This window comes from Vombatus ursinus, unplaced genomic scaffold (assembly GCF_900497805.2).
Source record: "Vombatus ursinus unplaced genomic scaffold, bare-nosed wombat genome assembly UNPS02014941.1, whole genome shotgun sequence".
Taxonomy (NCBI): Eukaryota; Metazoa; Chordata; class Mammalia; order Diprotodontia; family Vombatidae; genus Vombatus; species Vombatus ursinus.
The window spans coordinates 7,839,785-7,859,288 of record NW_020954719.1 but is presented as its reverse complement, the minus strand read 5'-3'; the positions used below and the strand labels follow the sequence as shown (position 1 = coordinate 7,859,288).

General features: G+C 35.6%; 1 protein-coding gene across 2 annotated transcripts in view; it reads left to right on the top strand.

The window, feature by feature from the left end:
• LIMA1 (LIM domain and actin binding 1) overlaps positions 1–19,504 on the top strand; it is a 106,734-nt gene that overhangs the window by 57,417 nt on the left and 29,813 nt on the right. The window lies entirely within an intron of this gene.

Here is a 19,504-nt window from a genome sequence, read left to right as displayed (position 1 = left end):
AGCTAAATATTTGGCCCGAATATCTATTTACAAACTGTTTTTGTGAGGAAATCTTTTTGCTACTTGACTTAAAAATGAGCAGTGAGTCATTTTCTTAAGTCCCAGAGGACCAAGTAGGCTGTGAACAAGCTGATCTCTTCTTGGAATTATGAAAGAACAGTGCTCTTCAAGTTTGGTGCCTTGAAAAGTTCTTGATTAAGTTAGATTTGGGAAAATAGACGTAAGGAAGAAGGAAGATTGTTAAGAGAAAAAGGTGCTCAAAGTTCAAAAGTCAGATTACTTTTCTCCATTGAATAAAAATTGGCTTTCTTTTTATCCTGACATTGAAACTAATTGTCATTAATGTTGTTGTGCAGTAATTTTGATTTTTTTTTAATAAAATGGAGCATGTATTGCCAAAGGCTTTTTTTTCTTACTTAAATTCTGTTCCCACCCCATTTCATATTCGTACTATAGGCCTGCCAAATTCCCTTTTCTTCTTCACAGACTTTATCAAGAGAAAAAGGAATTTTGAATGAAAGGAGAAAAATTTCAGAAATCTGAAATGGGGGTAAAGGGCTTTGTTGTTACTCAAAGCACCATTGTAAGTTGCCACCTCACAGACCCTGTTAGGGGCAGAAGAGCTGATGTCATGCTGGCACATACAATGCAGATACAGTGAGGAAGGCCTGGATGCATGTTGAAACTGATCTAAGGTAGAAAATGACTGGGATAGTAATACAAAGTGCTAACACATGCAAGGATCTAAAGAGAAGCATTGTTTTTTCTCCTTTGCATTTTTTTCCCCAAGTTGTTGACCAGGAGATGGTGGGCCAGAACAAGTTTGTCTGTAGTCTGGTTGGAGTAGAGGTCTGGCATACATTTAATAAGAGTCTACCCAGAGGGCAGATGGTGTTGAATAACCTGGTGGTGTCAGAGTGTTTGAGAAGTGCCCACATTTGGCTGCAACCTTTTTGTGCCTTTTCCACTCACTGTTTTAAAGAGTTGTTAACAGTTAATAGATTGCTTAGGACAGTCTTATGAACTGCACTTGGCCTTATTGGGGTTTATAGCTGTTTAAATAATTACCATTTTCTGTTTTGGGAAATCATTCTAGGCTGCTCTAAAAAGTGGATAGAGATAAATTAAACTGGACTACAGAACTGTATGTAGTATCTGGTTATCTATATGTAGTTATTACTAGCATTGATTTAGCTTTAACCTAGCTAAGGCTTTAAGCAGAAAGTTTTTCCTGGGCATTGAAAAAGTCATAAAAATATGGTATAGTATTTATAGGATAATAGGAACCCTTTTAGAATATAGATTCTACTTTGTACATTCTAAGAAGATAGGATGAAAGCTGTTATTTATTCTTCAGTGAAAATTAGTGAACCTAAAGATATTAAGTACAAATTATAGGAATATAGCTCCATGGTTGCTCTTCAGATTAGCCAATCTTAATTATCCTTGGTTTGGGGGCAGCAAGAACATGGATAATGGAAATAATTATATAATCCAAATTCCACCAGTATTTTATCAGAGTTACTAAATGGTCTAGTCTTACATACTCTTTAGTGGAGGTGTTGTTAAATTTTGTACTGAATATAAAACAAATAAGATAAGATTCCTTAATAGGTGCAATTCTTTTTTAGTTAAATTTAACTTTTATGGTCACAGTTAAACTCAGTACCTCAGTCAGTCATCTTGCTAAGCATTTGTTAAAAATGACTATGTACGTGTGGTAGACTGATCAAAGCAACCTATAGTCATTACTAGAAAATATTGCAAATGATATGTTCTGTTGACAGTGCTAGTAAGATCCTCTTTTACAAATGAGAGATACGGAAAAAATATATAACTTCTAGAATTCTTTCGACCCCTGAGATTCCGTATTTCTCACACACACACACACACACACACACTCTTGATTTCTCTTAACTTCAGTAACTATTCTATTCCTATCTAATCTTGTGGGTTAAATTTACTGATTTACTGTCTTATATGTCTTTAAACATGTGGTATTAAAAAACTCTGTTGAACAGAAGCTCAAATTTGTGGCTGGGACAGGTTTTAATTTTTAATTTTTAATTTTCATATCACATCTAGTTTTTAGGGTTTGTTTTTTGCGTAATACTATGTTCAAGACTTTCTTAACATGTTTTACTTCTTTGTTAAGTTTTGAGTCTTTCACTAAATTCTGATTTATCTGTCTTCAGGGATTTAAGACTGGGTAAGTTAGGGTAAAAGGCAGCTAGATGACTCAGTGGATAGAACTATGGGCTCAGAGTCAGGAAGACCTGAGTTCCAATTTGCTTCAGACACTTACTAGTTATGTGACCCTGGGCAAGTCACTTTGAAAGAAATAAGTTCACTTTTGTCGAGTTTAAGGTGTCCATTGGAGATACAGTTTGAGATGTCTAATAGGCAGTTGGAGATATAAGAAGACTAGAGGTTACCAGAGAGATTAGGGCTGGATAAGTAGATTTGAGAATCATTATGTGATCCATTGGAGTAGATGAGATCACCAAGTAAAATCTTATAAAGGAAGAACAGAAGAGAGCCCTGCACAGAGCCTTGGGAGACACCCACAGTTAACAGACATGAGTTGGATAAAGATCCAGCAAAGGAGTCTGAGAAGGAGCAGTCAGATGGGTAGGAGGAGAACCAGTAGAGAGTAGTGAAAGAGAAAAGGAGAATGTCAGAGAAAAGAGGATGATCAATAGTATCAAAAACTGGAGAGGTCAATAAAGATGAAGACTGAGAAAAGGCCATTAAATTTGGCCATTAAAAGATCATTAGTTACTTCGGACAGAGCAGTTTCAGTTGAATGATGAGGTCAGGAGCCAGACTTCAGAGAGTTAAGAAGAGAGTGAGAGGAGAGGAAGTGGACACACCTATTGTAGATGGCCTCCTCTCACAAAAGAAAGGAAAGAGATTGAAAGATTGTGGGAACCGAAGGATCAAGCAAAGGGTTTTTGGCTTTAGGGGAGACATGGGCATATTTATAGGCAGTAGGAAAAAGCCAGGAGACAGGGAAAGGTTGAAGATAAGTGAGACTTACAGGGATGGTAGAGAAAACAGTCTGCTGGAGAAGACGGGATGGAATGGGATCGATTGTGCATGCCAAGGGGTCAGCCTTTCATGTGAGACAAGGGTTAAAGAGGAGACAGTGGCAGAAAACATCTGAGTGTGATGTGAAGTGAGGAGGAGGTCAGAACAGGGAGCTCTCAGAAAATTGTCTCAATTTTTTCAGTAAAATATGAGGCAAGCTTCTCAGCTCTGAGGGTTGGGGGAACGGAACAATGGGAGATTTGAGGAGGGAAAAAAGGTTTGGAAGAGGCACAGAGAGGGAGAGGGAAACAGAGGATCATTTCATTTTTGTACTCGTGACTCCAAGGCTCACCACAGTACCTTGCATATGGTAGGGCTTAATAAATTCCTGCTGATTGATTGATAAAAAAAAAAATCAAATAAACATGAAATAAGGAATAAAATAATTTGTTGATAAAACTGTAATAGAAATAATCACATGAATTTTAGTATAAAATATTGGGGGTATATATTATTTTGACATAATAGACACTTTGCAACAGACATTCAAACAAATCCCAATTCCAAGTACATTGCTTGGGGAAATGAGTTTATCAGTTAACAGAAAGGTAAGTTGTGTTTTTTAAACTTTACAGTATAGTGCTAACACTGACTTTTATTTGACCAGAATCTTCTTGTCTCTACACTTTGACTTCATTTATTTTGATATTTGTGTATTAGTGCTGCTATCTTCATTCTTCATTTCTTTAGACAAATATTTCTGTGTTTCTCTGACTTCTTTCTGTTCATTCTTTGCTTAGCAATAATATTTATTACACTATGATTTGTTCAGTTTTACCAAGCTTTAGGCTGTTAATTTATTTCCAGTTTTTTGTTATTGTAAGTAGTGCTCCTACTTATAAGCATTGTTGAGCATATAGATCTTTTCTTACTGTCAGCTACCTCCATGTAAATGTAGTGCCAGTAGTAGAATCTCTGAGTCAAAGAGTATGAACACTTACTAGTTTTTCTTGCATAGTTTCAATTTTTTTTAAAGAACAGAACCAATTCAAAGTTCTTCCAGCCATGAATTAGCCTATTTATCTTTCCATAGCCCTGTCCAACAGTGAGTTTCCCCATCTTTTGGTATCTTTGCTAGCATGAAAAATGTGAGGTGTGATACCCTAAGGTTGTTTTAATTTTCATTCTTTCTGGTGTTTATTATATTAACTATTAAATTATCATCAATAATTTGTTATTCTAATTATTTTTCTGGTATTTAATTTACATTTTTAAATTTTTTCTTATTTTTTGATCTGATTATTTACCTTTTTCTGACATTTTAAAACTGTTCGTATTCTCTGACCACTTCATGTAACATTTGAACTAAAATTAGCAAACGAAAAGTATATATTTTGTGACCTCTCCTTACTCTATTGGATCCTTTTGTTTTATCATCTTTGGCTTTTTTTTAAGTATAGTTGTAGTCATTGTATATGTTATTCTTTCCCAAAAAGATTTTTGGGATTTTTTTTTGCATTTTATTTTCATAAATCAGACACATTCTAACAAATAAACAATTCTCCACCCCAACACACAAAGATTAAAAATGATAATAGGTAAAACCACCTACAGGAGTGATCCTAACTAATAGTATATGCCACTTTTTAAATTTCCTGTGTAACAGAAAGGAGAGACACATGTCAATATTATTAACTGAATTTGAGCCAAGCTTTTATGCTGTTTTAATGTCTTTATTTACATAGTTTCAGATGTTAGATATTGTTCTTTGGACTCTGCTTTCTCAGTTCAACTTTACTTGTAAGTATTTTCATATTTTTCTGAATTATTCATATTTGCTGCCATTCCTTACAATATAATATGTTCCATTACATTCATATGATAAAATTTGTTCAGCCATTCCCCTAATATTGGGCATATAATTTGTTTCCATCTTTTTTCTATTACAAATAAAGCTACTAACATGTTAAAGTGGATAAAGAGTGACACTAGGAACCCAGGAGACCCAAGTTCAAGTTCTATGTCTGACATTTGCCAGCAGTGTGACCTTGGGCAAGTCATTTTACCTCACTGAACCTCAGTTTCCTCATCTGTAAATTAGAAATAATAATGCCTGGAACATACCTCATAGGATGGTTGTGAGGATAAAAAAACCAAAACATCAATGAATAATTTTTTTTAAAGACTGTCAGTATTTTGGTTAGTTTTGTCAATAAGTCAACAAGCATTTATTAAGTACTTACTATGTGTCAGGTACTGTATTATTGTACTACTGTAACACTGCTGAGGGTACAAAGAAAAGCAAAAATTACTTTTGGATTGTTATTGAACTGCTTTTTTTCTCATTTAAAATTTGTTACAATCTTGCTCATTGGGTTATACTCTTGTAGGACATATTTGGAAATGAATGTGATATTAAATACAGAAGGTATCAAAATAAGAAAATTTTCTTAAAGTTATAGTAAAGACAAAAAAACAATGCTTCTTATAAGTATTTTAATATATGTGGTTCTTTTCTAGCCAGTAGTAACCTCTTACGGGTATCAACCTAGCTGTTGGATTGGTTAAAATGTGTAAGTAGTTGAGTGAGTCTTATGTGTACGCCATTCTTGCTTTGGATCAGTTCATACAAAGTAATATTCCATATTCTCTTATTTTTATTATCTTTTATAGTTCAATAACATTCCATTCTGTTAATATACTACAGCTTGTTCAGCCATTGGACTAGCATTGGACAGACTAGGTATTTGGTACTTCAGATAGAAAACAAAAACAAAAAGTCCCTGCCCTTAAGGAGCTTGCATTCTACTTTCCTTTTTATTTTTATTAAGCACCTATGCTGTGTAAGGTATTGTGTAATACACTGGGGATTCAGACACTTACAAAACCATTGGTACCTTCCTGAAACTTCCATTATGCTGGGTTAATGTGAGTTAAGAGCTCAACATGTACACGGATAAGAAAAGTACGAGGAAAACTAAGGTAGGAGAGAGCACTAACACCTGGGAAAATCACTTCCTTGAAGAGGTCTCACCTGGTTGGAGCTAAGATGATTCTTTAGAGGCTGAAATGAGGAGGGAGTGGAAGAGGAGTGAATAGAGGCAAGAGAACGGGAATGGAGTTCATGAAATAGCTACTAATCAAATTTGGCTAGAATGTAGAGTTCAAGAGGGGAACATTATGAATTTTGTAAAGATAGATCTATTTTTCATTTTCATGTTTTCTTTAGGATAACAGAAACGTTCAATGGTAATGACTAATTTTGTGATTCTTAATGTGTATTGCCATATTGCTTTCCAAAAATTTGCACTAGTAAACATTGTTAAGAATTTCCTTTGTGTTCTTACTTTTCCCTTTCTCCAGTCTAATGAAGATCAATCTTTCCAATTGGGAACTATGCCCGAAAAACTATTAAACTGTATATAACTTTTGACCCAGTGCTACCATTCCTAGTCCTAAATCCCAAAGAGCTCAAAGAAAGAGAAGGACCTATATCTACAAAAATATTTATAACAGTTTTTTTCATGGCAGCAAAGAATTGGAAACAGGGGTGCCTATCCATTGGGGAATGACTGAACAAGTTGTGGTATATGAATGTGATGAAAATACTATTGTGCTGTAAGAAATTATAAAGGGGTTGGTTTCCGAAAAACCTGGAAAGATAGGTATGATCTGATGCAAAATGAAGTGAGCAGAATCAGAAGAAAATTTACATGCTAACAATATAATAACGATAAACAACCTTGAAAGAATTAAGAACTCTGATCAATACAATGACCAGCCACAAATCCAAAAGATTCATGATTAAACATGCTATCCACCTCCAGAGAGAAAGAGCTGATAGACTCAGAGTCAGGAATTTGTTTTGTGTGATTTTCCATATTTGTAATGGGTTTTGTTTTTCTTGAATTCTCAATGGGTGAGGAAAAAATTCAGAACTGAAAATAAAATGACATGAATTTTGTTTTGTTTTATTTTATTTTTAATTTTTTTGCTAGGCAGTGTGGTTAAGTGACTTGCCCAGGGTCATACAGCTAGTGAGTATTATATGTCTGAGGCTGGATTGAACTCAGGTCCTCCTGACTCTAGGGCCGGTGTTCTATCCACTGCGCCACCTAGCTGCCCCTGAAATGAATTTTAAAAAAACCTTTTCATTCTATTAACTTATGGGTTAGTTTCTCTACCTTTATGATCTTGACTTTCATCATTTCAAATATGAGGGAATTTTGTACCCTAGAGTTGTTGGAATTTGCCTTATAGTAGTAAATTTTCCATAACAACATATACTGTTTTCTTAAATATAAATAAACTACCCTCAGTGATTCTGTGGTTTTATGTGACAAGATAAAAATAGAATGAATCAAATTTATGCCATCTACAGATTTCCTAAGCATTTCTTTTAGATAAAAATGCTGAAAGGAACAAAGCCTATGGAATGTACAACTCTGTGGCACTATACTGCAGCTTTCTTCAAGTTTACTTAGAACATCGCTGAATATTTGTTTGAATTAGAGCCAGATCAGGGAAGAATGACAGTCTTAAGTACAACTTGCAGGTTGGGTGCAGGCTGGTGATCTAAACAAGGGAGTACAGCTAAAAGTTATCCTAGGGATAGGTATGCAAGGACACTTGTCTGAAAACAGGCACTGATTTTGAAGATCAATTAAAAATGAGACAGGAAGGGTGCACGTATCATTTTAAAAAGTCAAAAACAAGTCTAAGATCTTCAGTGCTAATGGTAGCAATTTATTGGAGGCATAGAAAAGTTTTAGAAAGATTTAGAATTAGAATTAGATTTAGAATTGATGAAGAACTGGTTTTCAAAGTCAGGAAATCCAGTTCCATTAAGTATCTAGGAAATGAGGCTGGAACCCATTTATTAATGAACTTGTGGACAGAGGAGGAGAAGAAACTTTATTACAAAAGACTGAATAAAATAACTTAGAAGTTGAAGAGACCTTAGGAACCACTTTATTTTAATAATGGCAAAATTGAGAGCCAGAGAATTGAAGTGATTAGTATGTAAGTAGTAAGGAGCCGAGTTGTGATTCAAGACTTCTGGATCTGTATGGCCTACAAGGCAGATACAGTTCAGTCACAAGAGAACAAGGAAGTTAGTTGTTGGGAAAATGAGGTTATCAGGATCAAAGGAGGATTAATACCAAGTGTGATGAAACTGAACTGCTGAACCATGCATGGTTCCTTCTGTTCCATAGTCTGTAGATGGGATTGATCTCTATTTGGGGGCGGTGGGATGGGAGTGTGCGTGCGTGCATGCGTGTGTGTGTGTGTGTGTGTGGTGTAAATGACTTTAGCTGTGAAGGGTAAGGGTACACAGAGGTAAAGAGGTAACCAGCCCATTAGGATGTTGTTTGTTCAATTAAATGTGGATCCATATAATAACCTACATATTGCCACATTTTCAACAAGCATGTAATGAGACTTTATCAAGTGTTTTGCTGAAATCAAGATAATAGTAATTATAATAGTAAAAATAACAACTAACATTTATATAGTACTTTTAAGGTTTGCAAAGTGCTATACATGCTGTCTCATTTGATCCTCGTAATAAGCCTGTGAGGTATCCTCTTTTTATGGAAGACGAAACTGAGACTAAGAAAGGTTAAGTGACTTTCCCAGGGTCATGCTACTAGTAAGAACCTGAGCCAGAACTGTTTGTTATTCATCTAATTTATCTAACTATTAATTTTCTTTAAAAAAGGAATTGTTAGTTTGGCATGATTTGTTCTTCCTGAGTGTTTTTAAGGATCTTGTCTCCTCACCTCTCCTACCTTCTTCTGTTAATGGATTATAATATTTTAGACTCTCTCAAGTACCTAAGGGGTAAATTGTGGAGATAATGGATAAGAGATGAGATGTAGGTATGAGAATGGCTATGTTTTCTTCTGTTTTACGCTATTGGTTTGAATAATATTGAAGTGGTTGTCACTGACACCAGCCATGTACAACCCATAAAACTGTTCTTCGTTGGACTCCCTAGACAATAAGCTGCATGTAAAGAAGGATGACCTTCCCTTGCTGGAATTGGAATTTAAGCCCTAGAAGCTGTGGACTGTGGTTTGGAAAGACTGTTAAGGAATGTATAGAGTTTTATCTTAAAAAACAAAAAAAGGCAATATGGAAGGAAAAGTCTCTCTTTCCCTGTAACTTATGGCACCAGGTATAAAATGAATAGCATAAAACTGACCTCCTGTTCAAGCTGAAATAGTATCTGAATGCTTTAGTAGAGGGAAGTCAGTGACATAGAATGTGAAAAGAGAGCTAGAGACAGAACACTGAAAGCTCCACAAACAGCACGTTCTTTCAGCACGGTACACATGCTTACCTTCCACAAAAGGTGAACATTTGAAATTCTGCCTCTCATATGAAGGTCAAGGTTTTTTTTTTCTGTTACAAGAGAAGCAAATAACTTTTCATGTCCTGAAAAATTCTGATTTTCCACAGTGATCATTTTTCACTACAGCCCTTGGATTAAGCCTTTGGAATTTCCTTCATTTTGCTGACCAGCAAATCAGAAATGTATTTGGAGAAAAGGAAAACGTATGTGGTTGTGCAGTGTCCTGCCAAACGTATTCTCTTCCCTCTGCCTGTGATTACCATTCCTAAGGACACACAAGGTTTAATTTCCAAAGAGAAGTTCTGACTCCCAATCTAATTCCAGGTTCATTTGTGAACATGGCTGCTGTTTGTATAGTTGAGCTGAATGTGATGTGGCAGAATTAGGGTTGGTACAAGTGATTTTGAGTTTTTTGGGGTGTTTTTGGGCTTTCAATATTTGCTTTTATAAGACTTTGAATTCTAAATTTTCTCTCCTTCCTCTACTCCCTCCATCCTAAGATGGCATGCAATCTGATACAGGCATATTAAACATTTCTGCACTAGTCATGTTTTGAAAGAAGAATCAAAACAAAAGAGAAAAACCATGAGAAAGAAAAACCAAAAAAACAACAAAAGAAAGAGAAAATAGATGCTTTGATCTGTATTCAGATTCCTTAGTTCTTTCTCTGGATGGGGATAGCATTTTCCATCATGAGTCTTTTGGAATTGTCTTAGATCATTGCATTACTGAGAAGGGCTAAGTCTGTCAAAGTCAGTCATTGCATAATGTGGCTGTTAATGTGTACAGTGTTCTCCTGGTTCTGCTCACTTCATTCAGCATCAGTTCATGTAAGTCTTTCCAGGTTTTTCTGAATTCTGCTTGCTCACCATTTCTTACGAAACAATAGTATATTTCTTTACATTCGTATACTACAACTTGTTCAGCAATTCCCCAATTGATGGATGTCCCCTCAATTTCCAATCGTTGCCTACCACAAAAAGAGCTGCTATAAATATTTTTGTACATGTGGGTCCTTTCCCCTTTTTTATGATCTTTTGAGATACAGACCTAGAATTGTTAATGCTGGGTCAAAGGGGATACACAGTTTTGTATTCCTTTGGGCATAATTCCAAATTGTTCTCCAGAATGGTGGAATCAGTTGACAACTCCATCAACAATGCATTAGTGTTCCAATTTTCCCACATCTTCTCCAGTATTTATCATTTTCCTGTTTTGTCACATTAGCCAATGTAATAGGTGTGATATGGTACCTCAGAGTTGTTTTAATTTGCATTTCTCTAATCAATAGTGATTTAGAGCATTTTTTCATGTGCCTATAAATAGTTTTAATTTCTTCATCTGAAAACTGCCTGTTCACATCCTTTGACCATTTACCAATTGGGGAGTGACTTGTATTCTTATTGATTTGACTAAGTTCTCTATATATTTTAAAAATGAGGCCTTTATAAGAAATACTGGCTGTAAAAATTGTTTCCCAGCTTTCTGCTTCCCCTCTAATCTTGGTTGCATTGGCTTTGTTTGTGCAAAAACTTTTTAATTTAATGTAATCAAAATTATCCATTTTGCATTTCATAGTATCTTCTATCCCTTGTTTGGTCATAAATTCTTCCCTTCTCCATAGATCTGACAGGTAAACTATTCCTTCCTCTTCTAGTTTGCTTATAGTTTCACCCTTTTTGTCTAAACTGTGTACCTGTTATCTTGGTATATGGTCTAAGATGTTGGTCTATGCCTAGTTTTTGCCATACTGTTTTCGAGTTGTCCAAGCAGTTTTTGTCAAATAGTGAGTTCTCATCCCAGATGCTGGAGTCTTTGGGTTTAAGGTGATTTTGAGTTTTAGCTCATTTTGGTTAACAACATAGTTAGGAAAATTGGGTGAAATATGCATACAAATGATTACATTTTCTACTATTGAGGAAACTTTCTGTCTCTTATCACTGGAAGATTAATCTTATTTGTAAGGTTTTTCTCTAAAATTTCTGAAATGGCGTTTCTGCTCTTGACAGCCAAGGCACACTTCAGTTTAGAAGACAAACTAGTTTGCAAAACATTATTGTTTTGGGGCACATAGGTGGCACAGTGGATAGAGCACCGCCCTGGATTCAGGAGGACCTGAGTTCAAATCTGGCCTCAGACACATAACACTTACTAGCTGTGACCCTGGGCAAGTCACTTAACCTCATTACCTAGCCAAAAAAAAAAAAAAAATCCAACAAAAAAAAACATTATTGTTTCACCATTTCTTAGAAATGCAATCTAAGTGCCACCATGAAGAAGCCAAAAGAGTTCAGAAATATCTTGGCCCAGAAAACACTTAAATTCTTTGGTGAGCAAAAAGAAACAGCAGCCAAGGGTAAGTACAAATTTAGAATGCAAGTTCATTCGCAAAACATTAGGGGGAAGGAAAACTAAAAAAGTTAAATTACCTCCCAGAACATCAAAATAACTTTAAAAAAATGAGCCTGCAGAAAATTTGAGCTGAGTTTTCCCTTAGCAAGATCATCCTAAGAACATTTGTAGACATAACTGGAGACATTAAATATATTTGAAATGAGGCAACTCTGCTCATATTATTTTAGTGAACTTTTCTCATAGGATTATGAAGATCTAAAAATGGAACATGGAAATATATTTTGCATGACTTCATATGTATAATCTATATCAAATTGCTTGCCTTCTCAAGGAGGGGGAAGGTGCGGGAGGGAGAGAATTTGGAACTCAAATTTTTTTTAAATGAATGTTAAAAATTTTTTACATGTAATTGGGAATATTTAATGAAACAAAAAAATTTTTTTTTTTTAAGATCTAAAGCTAAGGGGAACCTCGGGCCATCTAGTCCAATTGCCTCATTTTACAGATAAGGAAATTGAATCCCAGGGTGGCTAAGTTAAGTGACTTGTCCGAGGTCACAGAGTTAACAAACATCATAGGCAGGATTTGAACCCCAGTCTTCTGGTTCTGGAGCCATTAATATTTTATGTAATGGTTACTGAGTTGTTTTGTATAATTACAAATTGCCTTATTAACTTTATAGTACAAAGCTTTCTTTAAGATATAATGTATTACATAACTGGTTAAATAATTAGAACCATTACATTTAGGCTCTTTCACCTCAGCACTCAGTGTACAATGGCCAATAGTTATTTAGAAGATGGGGTCAAGAGGAACAGTTGTATTGACCAAATGGTTTCACAGGAAATCCACCCTGGAAATGAAAATGTAAAGGTTCTCTGGGATTAAATTTTTAAATGTATCAAATAGAGGAAAACTCTAAAAGAATGGAAAAGACCACAGACTCCAAAAAATATTGAGTAAGAAAACATAAAACAGCTACTGACATAGATACCTGTTTTCTCTTCTCTATAAAACTCTCTGAAAGCAGTCCCTGCATGTATTGAGGGCATGTATCCTGGAAGAAAATATGAGAAAAGAATAGTCAAACTTTTGCAAATTTTTTTTTTACTTTAGTGGTATATTTTTTCATTTTTATATCATGTTCATTTCTGAATATATATATTCTTTTCCTACTTGATGAATAACAAAGAATTTTAAAAGAGAGAGAAAAAAGGAAGTTCAGCAAAATTGACAAAAATATCAACAGTATTTGACAGTATGTGCAATATTGCATTGCTCTAATCTCCACCTCTACACATAAAGGAGGGAGATACATTTTGTCAGCTCTTCTCCAGGACCGAGTATCTTAGCTAATTTTGCAGCATTCAATTTATTTTCTTAGATATTTCCATTTGCATTTTTGTAGTAATTCAATATATTGGGTTTTTTTGGTTCTGTTTCATTCTATATCAGTCCAAATAAATTTTCCCATGCTTCTGTGAATTCTTCATGTTCATAATTTCTTGTGGCAGTTATATTCATGTATCAAAATTTGTTTAGCCATTAACTAAATGACAGACAAAATATGAACATCTGTATGAAAAAATGTTCTGCGTCACTACTGATATGAAAAATGCAAATTAAAATAGTCTTAAGGTTCTGCCAAACACCTATCAAATTGGCAAAGATAACTGAAAAAGGAAAATAGCTAATATGCAAACAATTATGTAGATACAAGATACATATGGGATAAATTGTAGAGAATCTCAGAGGAAAGGCTCTAAGATTAAAGAGGACCAGGCTTCTTGCAGATAGTTAAGAGATTATCTAAAACTTGAAGGAATCTAATGATGATGAGGGAAAGAGTTCTAATTTTTGAAGCAATCAGGGTTAAGTGACTTATCCAGGGTCACACAGCTAATAAGCGTCTGAGGCTGGATTTGAACTCAGGTTCTCCTGACTCCAGGGCCAGTGCTCTGTCCGCTGTACCACCTAGCTACCCCTTTGAAAAAAAGTCAACTTTTTTGGGGGGGTGGGGTGAGGCAGTTGGGGTTAAGTGACTTGCCTAGGGTCACATAGCTAGTGTCTGAGTCTAGATTTGAACTCAGGTTCTCCTGTCTCCAGGGCTGGTGCTCTATTCTGTGTGCCACCTAGCTGCCCAATTTTTTTTTCCAAGGTAAAAATTTATTTGTCAAGGAAGTATACAAATGGAATTAAATAGAGTGCAAAGAACCATTAATTCACACATTCTGTACACCATTACTAGGTCTGTACACCAAAAAAATCAAAGAAAGAGGGAAAGGATTCATGTACAAAAATATTTATGGCAGATTTTTTTGAGAGCTAGAAATTGAAATTGAAGTAAAGGGGAAAAAATTATGCTTCAGTCTGTACTCCTAAGTCCATCAGTTTTCCATCTGGAGGCACATAGCATTTTTTATCATGAGTCCTTTTAGAGTTGTAATGGGTTAATCTGAATTACTAAATCCTTCACAGGTGATTATTTTTATAATATTGCTATTATGATGTATATTGTTCTTCTGGTTCTGCTCACTTTACTTTGCATCAATTCATATAAGTCAACCTAAGTTTTTCTGAAACCATTCTCTACCATATCTTACAGCACATTAATGCACATTCCATCACATTCATGTACCATAACTTGTACATTTTACCTTCTGTATTCCCCTTTATCTCATGTTTTGTCACAAATTTCTCCATCTATAGATTTGGAGGTAATTTCTTCCTCTACTTTATGATTTCACTCTGTGTCTATGTCATGGACTTATTTGGACCTTATATTAGTATATGATATGAGATGTTGGTCTACACCTAGTTTCTGTCAGACTGCTTTCCAGTTTTCTCAGTAGTTTTTGTTGAAAAGTGAGTTCTTGGGGCAAAGCCAAGATGGCAGAATAAAGGCAGGGACCTGCCTGAGTTCTCCACAGTTCCCCTCCAGACAGTTTAAAATAACGTCTGAAAATGAATTCTAGGTGGCAGAACCCACAAAAGGATGAGGTAGAACAATTTCTCAGCCCAAGACAATCTAGATGTGTCACATGTAGGTAGGAGAGGAGTGTAGTCTAATGCAGGCAATGCCTGGGGAAGTCCTTGGGGGCAACTGAACTGGCAGCAGCAGTTTCTGGAGCTCTCAGCCCACAGAAAGGTAAGGGGGTTTAACAACTGGTCAGAAGGAGATTACAGGAGTCCCTTTGCTGGCACTGGGTACAGGATTCTGTTGCATTGCCCATACATGGATCTGGTTCATAGTACTGGTTTGTAGTCCCAGGGCAAGTAGGAGTACTAGCATACAAGAGCTTGAAGCCTCAGGGGAGCTGGGACCTTGGTCATAGTTCCAGAGTGAGAAAGAGTGCTTGTGCACTCAGACCAGAATACAGGACAGGAAAAGAGTAAACATACCTCTCCTTAGATCATACCACCTTGGAAGAATTGAAAACTTACAGACCTCACAGAACCAACTCTAAAAAGAGCTGAACAAAAAACCTGTAGCTTGGGCCAGTACCCCGCTCCATCCTGGGAGCAGACCTCTAACTTTAACAAAAAGTTAAAAGTCAAGAAATAGGCTGGGAAAATGAATAAACAACAACAACAAAGAACCTGACCATAGAAAGTTACTATGGTAACAGGAAAGATCAAAACACAAAGACAACAATGTCAAAACTGCTACATTCAAAGCCTCAAAGAAAAATGTGAATTGGTCTCAAGACCAAAAAGAAATCTTAGAGCTCAAAAAAGGTTTTAAAAATCAAATAAGAGAGGTAGAGGACAAATTGGGAAAAGAAATGACAGTGATTCAAGATAATCAGGAAAAAAGAGTTAATAGCTTGGTAATGAAGACACAAAAAAATACTGAAGAAAATAACACCTTAAAAAATAGAATAAGCCAAGGAAATGGTAAAAAAGGCACACAAATACATTGAAGAGAAAAACTCCTTAAAAAGCAGAATTGGCTAAATGGAAAAGGCAGTACAAAAGCTCACTGAAGAAAATAATTCTTTAAAAAGTAGAATTGGATAAGTGGAAGTTAATGATTCCATGAGACACCAAGAGACAACATGAAAAAAATAGAAAATGTGGAACTATCTCATGGGAAAAACAATTGACCTGGAAAATAGATCAAGGAGAGATAATTTAAGAATTATTGGACTACCTGAAAGTCATGATCAAAAAAAAGAGCCTAGATAGTATCTTTCAAGAAATTCTCAAGGAAGACTGCCCTGATATTCTGGAACCAGAAGGTAAAATAGAAATGGAAAGAATCCACCAATCACATCTTGAGAGAGATCTCAAAATGAAAACTCCTTGGAATATTACAGTCAAATTCCAGATAAAGGAGATCCTCTGAGGTCAAGGAGGAAGTAATTCAAGCAGCCAGAAAGAAACAATTTAAACATCTTCGAGCTTCAGTCGGGATAACACAAGATTTAGCAGCTTCTACATTAAAGGATTGGAAGGCTTAGAAAATATGATATTCCAGAGGGCAAAGGATCTAGGATTACAACCAAGAATCACCTACCCAGCAAAACTGAGTACAATTCTTAAGGGGAAAAATGGATATTCAATGACATAGAGAACTTTCAAGCATTTCTGATGAAAAGACCAAAGCTGAATAAAAAATTTGACTTTCAGATACAAGACTCAAGAGAAACTTAAAAAAGTTAAACAGGAAAGAGCAATCATAAGGGATTCAGTAAGGTTAAATTGTTTATATTCCTACATAGAAAGATGATATTTGTAACTCCTAAGGTCTTTATCATTATTAGAGCAAATTATAAGGAATATATATAGACAGAGAACATGGTTGTGAGTTTACTATGATGGGATGATACCAAAAAAAAAAAGTTAAGGGGTAAGAAAAAAAGAATGCAATAAATTAATATCAGTGCTAAACATATATGCACCAAATAGTATAGCATCTAAATACTTAAAGGAAAAGTTAAATGTTATAGGGTAGAAATAGACAGTAAAACTATAATTGTGGAGGACCTCAATTTATCCCTCTCAGAACTAGATAAACCTAGCAAAAAATAAAAAAAGAAGTGAAAGACCTGAATAGAATTTTAAGATAAGGTATAATGTCCTCAACTCTGCCTTGAACAAATCAATTAAAATCTATCTGTTCAAATCTAAAAGAAAAGAGAAAGAGAGAAAGATTAGGTAAAATGGACACCTGGAGATTACTAAATGAGAAAAGAAAAAAGTATTCATTTTTCTCAGCTGTACGTGGTACCTTTAACAAAAAGTAATCGTGTATTAGGGCATAACAATCTCAAAAATAAATGCAGGAGAGCAAACATATTAAATATATCTTTTCTGAATCATAACATACTAAAAATTATGTTCAATAAAGGGCTACTGAAGAAATTAAAAATTCATTGGAGATTACCTTAATTCTAAAGAATGGGTAGATCAAAATCAAATTCTAGAAGGAATCAGTAACTTCATTAAAGATAATGCCAACAATAAGACAACATACTAAAATTTTTGCCATATAGCCAAACATAAAAGGGAAATTATACATATCTAAACACTTTTGTTGATAAGTGAAAGATCAGTAAATTAGGCATGCAACTAAAAAACCAGAAAACCACAAATTAAAGAACCCTAATTAAATGGCTAAATAGAAATCTTAAAGGTCAAATGAGAGATTAATAAAATTGAAAGCAAAAAGACCTATTGAATTAATAAATAAAACTATGAGCTGTTTTTTTGTTTTTTTGTTTTTTTTTTCCAGAGGATAAAAGTAAATCAACCATTAGCTACCAAACTCAGAATTGGATAGGAAAAAGTCAAGCTGGATTCACTTAGGAAATTGCACAGTATTTTTGGCGATCCCAAATGATTTGCTACCAGAAAAGACCACCTCTTCAATTCTAGTATTCTGGTGATGTTATTTTGTTTGAGTGAGAAAACACCATAATCTTAGAAGCATCAGAATTTCAGATAACCTGAAGTTCAATGGAAAGACCTGTCTTGGATTTAAGCAGCCTGTGCCTGGTGGTCAAGACGTGGCATGAAATGTTTTATCAAGGAGCCAGGCATGAATAATCTCAGGAACTATATTGGTATGCTTGAGAGAATGAGAAGATCACCAGCATATTGAATATATTCCTTATGAAGGATTTTTGGAAAAACATCAACAAGAACCTTTCAAGATAAGAAAGCATAGAGGGATTGTAACATCTGCATTGGTGGAAAAGCACCCACACTAAACCAGCATTTCTTAAGCACTTACTATTTTCCAGGCTCTGTGCTAAGTACTGGTGGTGATACAAAAAAAAAAAAGTGATAAAAATGTTTTCTATGGAATTTCTATTCTAATGGTAAAAACATAAAAAGTAGATATATAGTCATCTTCTGGGGGAAAAGCAATAACATTAAGGAGCACCAGAAACATCTCTTGCAGAAGATAGTACTTGACCAGTGCTGTAAAGGAAGCCAGAATTTCTAAGAAGCAGAGAAACATCACGGAGACAAGTATCTCAAGAATCACAGAGTATGTGGAAGAGAATGAAGTATAAGTTGACTGGGAAGGGAAGGCCCTAGGTTATGAAGAGTTTTTAAAGCCAAATCAAGATTTTCTATTTGATCCTGAAGGTAACAGGATGCCACTGGAGTTTATTGAGTAGGGGAATGATATGGTCCTTCCTGCACTTTAGGAAAATTGCTTTTGGCAGCTGTGTGAAAGACAGAATCAAGAGGGAAAAGATGAGGTATGAAAATTCATTAGGAGACTGTTGCAGAAGTCTAGACAAGAAATGATGAAGGCTGTAACGAGTGATGACTATGAAAGTAGAGGAAAGGGACATATACAAGAGATGTGATGGAGGTAGACAAGATTTGGCAATTGTTTGTATGTATGGGGTGAGTGAAAGTCAGGAGTTGAAGATAACATTCAGGTTATGAACCTGAATAACTGGAAGGATGATGGTGCCTTCAATAGTAATAAGGAAGTGTGGAAGAGGTGAGAATTTGGGGGGAAATATAATGAGTTGTTTTTGACTGAGCTTGAGCTGTTGAATTTTGAGATACCTTGGGGATAACCAGTTGGTTATGCCGAAGAGGCAGTTGGTGATATGGGACAGGAAATCAGGAGAGAAAGTAAAGAAGACTATTTAGATCTGGAAGTCATCTCCATTACTAATAACAAAATGAAATAACAGATATGTCAAAATGTTCTTTCCCATTATCTCAAGAGAGAAAAATTCCTTTGAAACTAATGATTTCAGCAAGATAGTGGAGTAAAAGCAGTGACTTACTTGAGCTCTTCCCCAAACCCCTCCAGATACCTATAAAAAATGGCTCTAAACAAATTCTAAAGCAGCAGAACTCACAAAAAGACAGTGAAACAAAGTTCTAGCCCAAGACTACCTGGATGGTTGATCAGAAAGGTATATTGCACCAGGCTGGGAGAAGAACGCAGTTTTGCATGGGCACGCAGGCCTCAGCAAACCTGGAGCAGGCCTCAGACGACTGAATCTCGGGCAGCTGTGGTGGTTTCCAGACTTCTCAACTCATGAACGCCAAAGACAACTTAGAAGGTCAGTGGGAAAAGTCTGTTTCTGCAGTGAGAGAGAAAGCGGGGTCTCAGGCCCATTCCCTGAGCTCGGCCCTGGGGCGGCGGCTGCCTCCTGAGCTTCTGGCCCACAGACTGAGGGGGAATTGAGTGGTTGATCAGAGGGGATTGCAGGGATCTCTCTGCTGGTGTAGGATTCTTTTGCTTTGCCCGTGCTTGGATCTGGGTCACAGTTCTGGGTG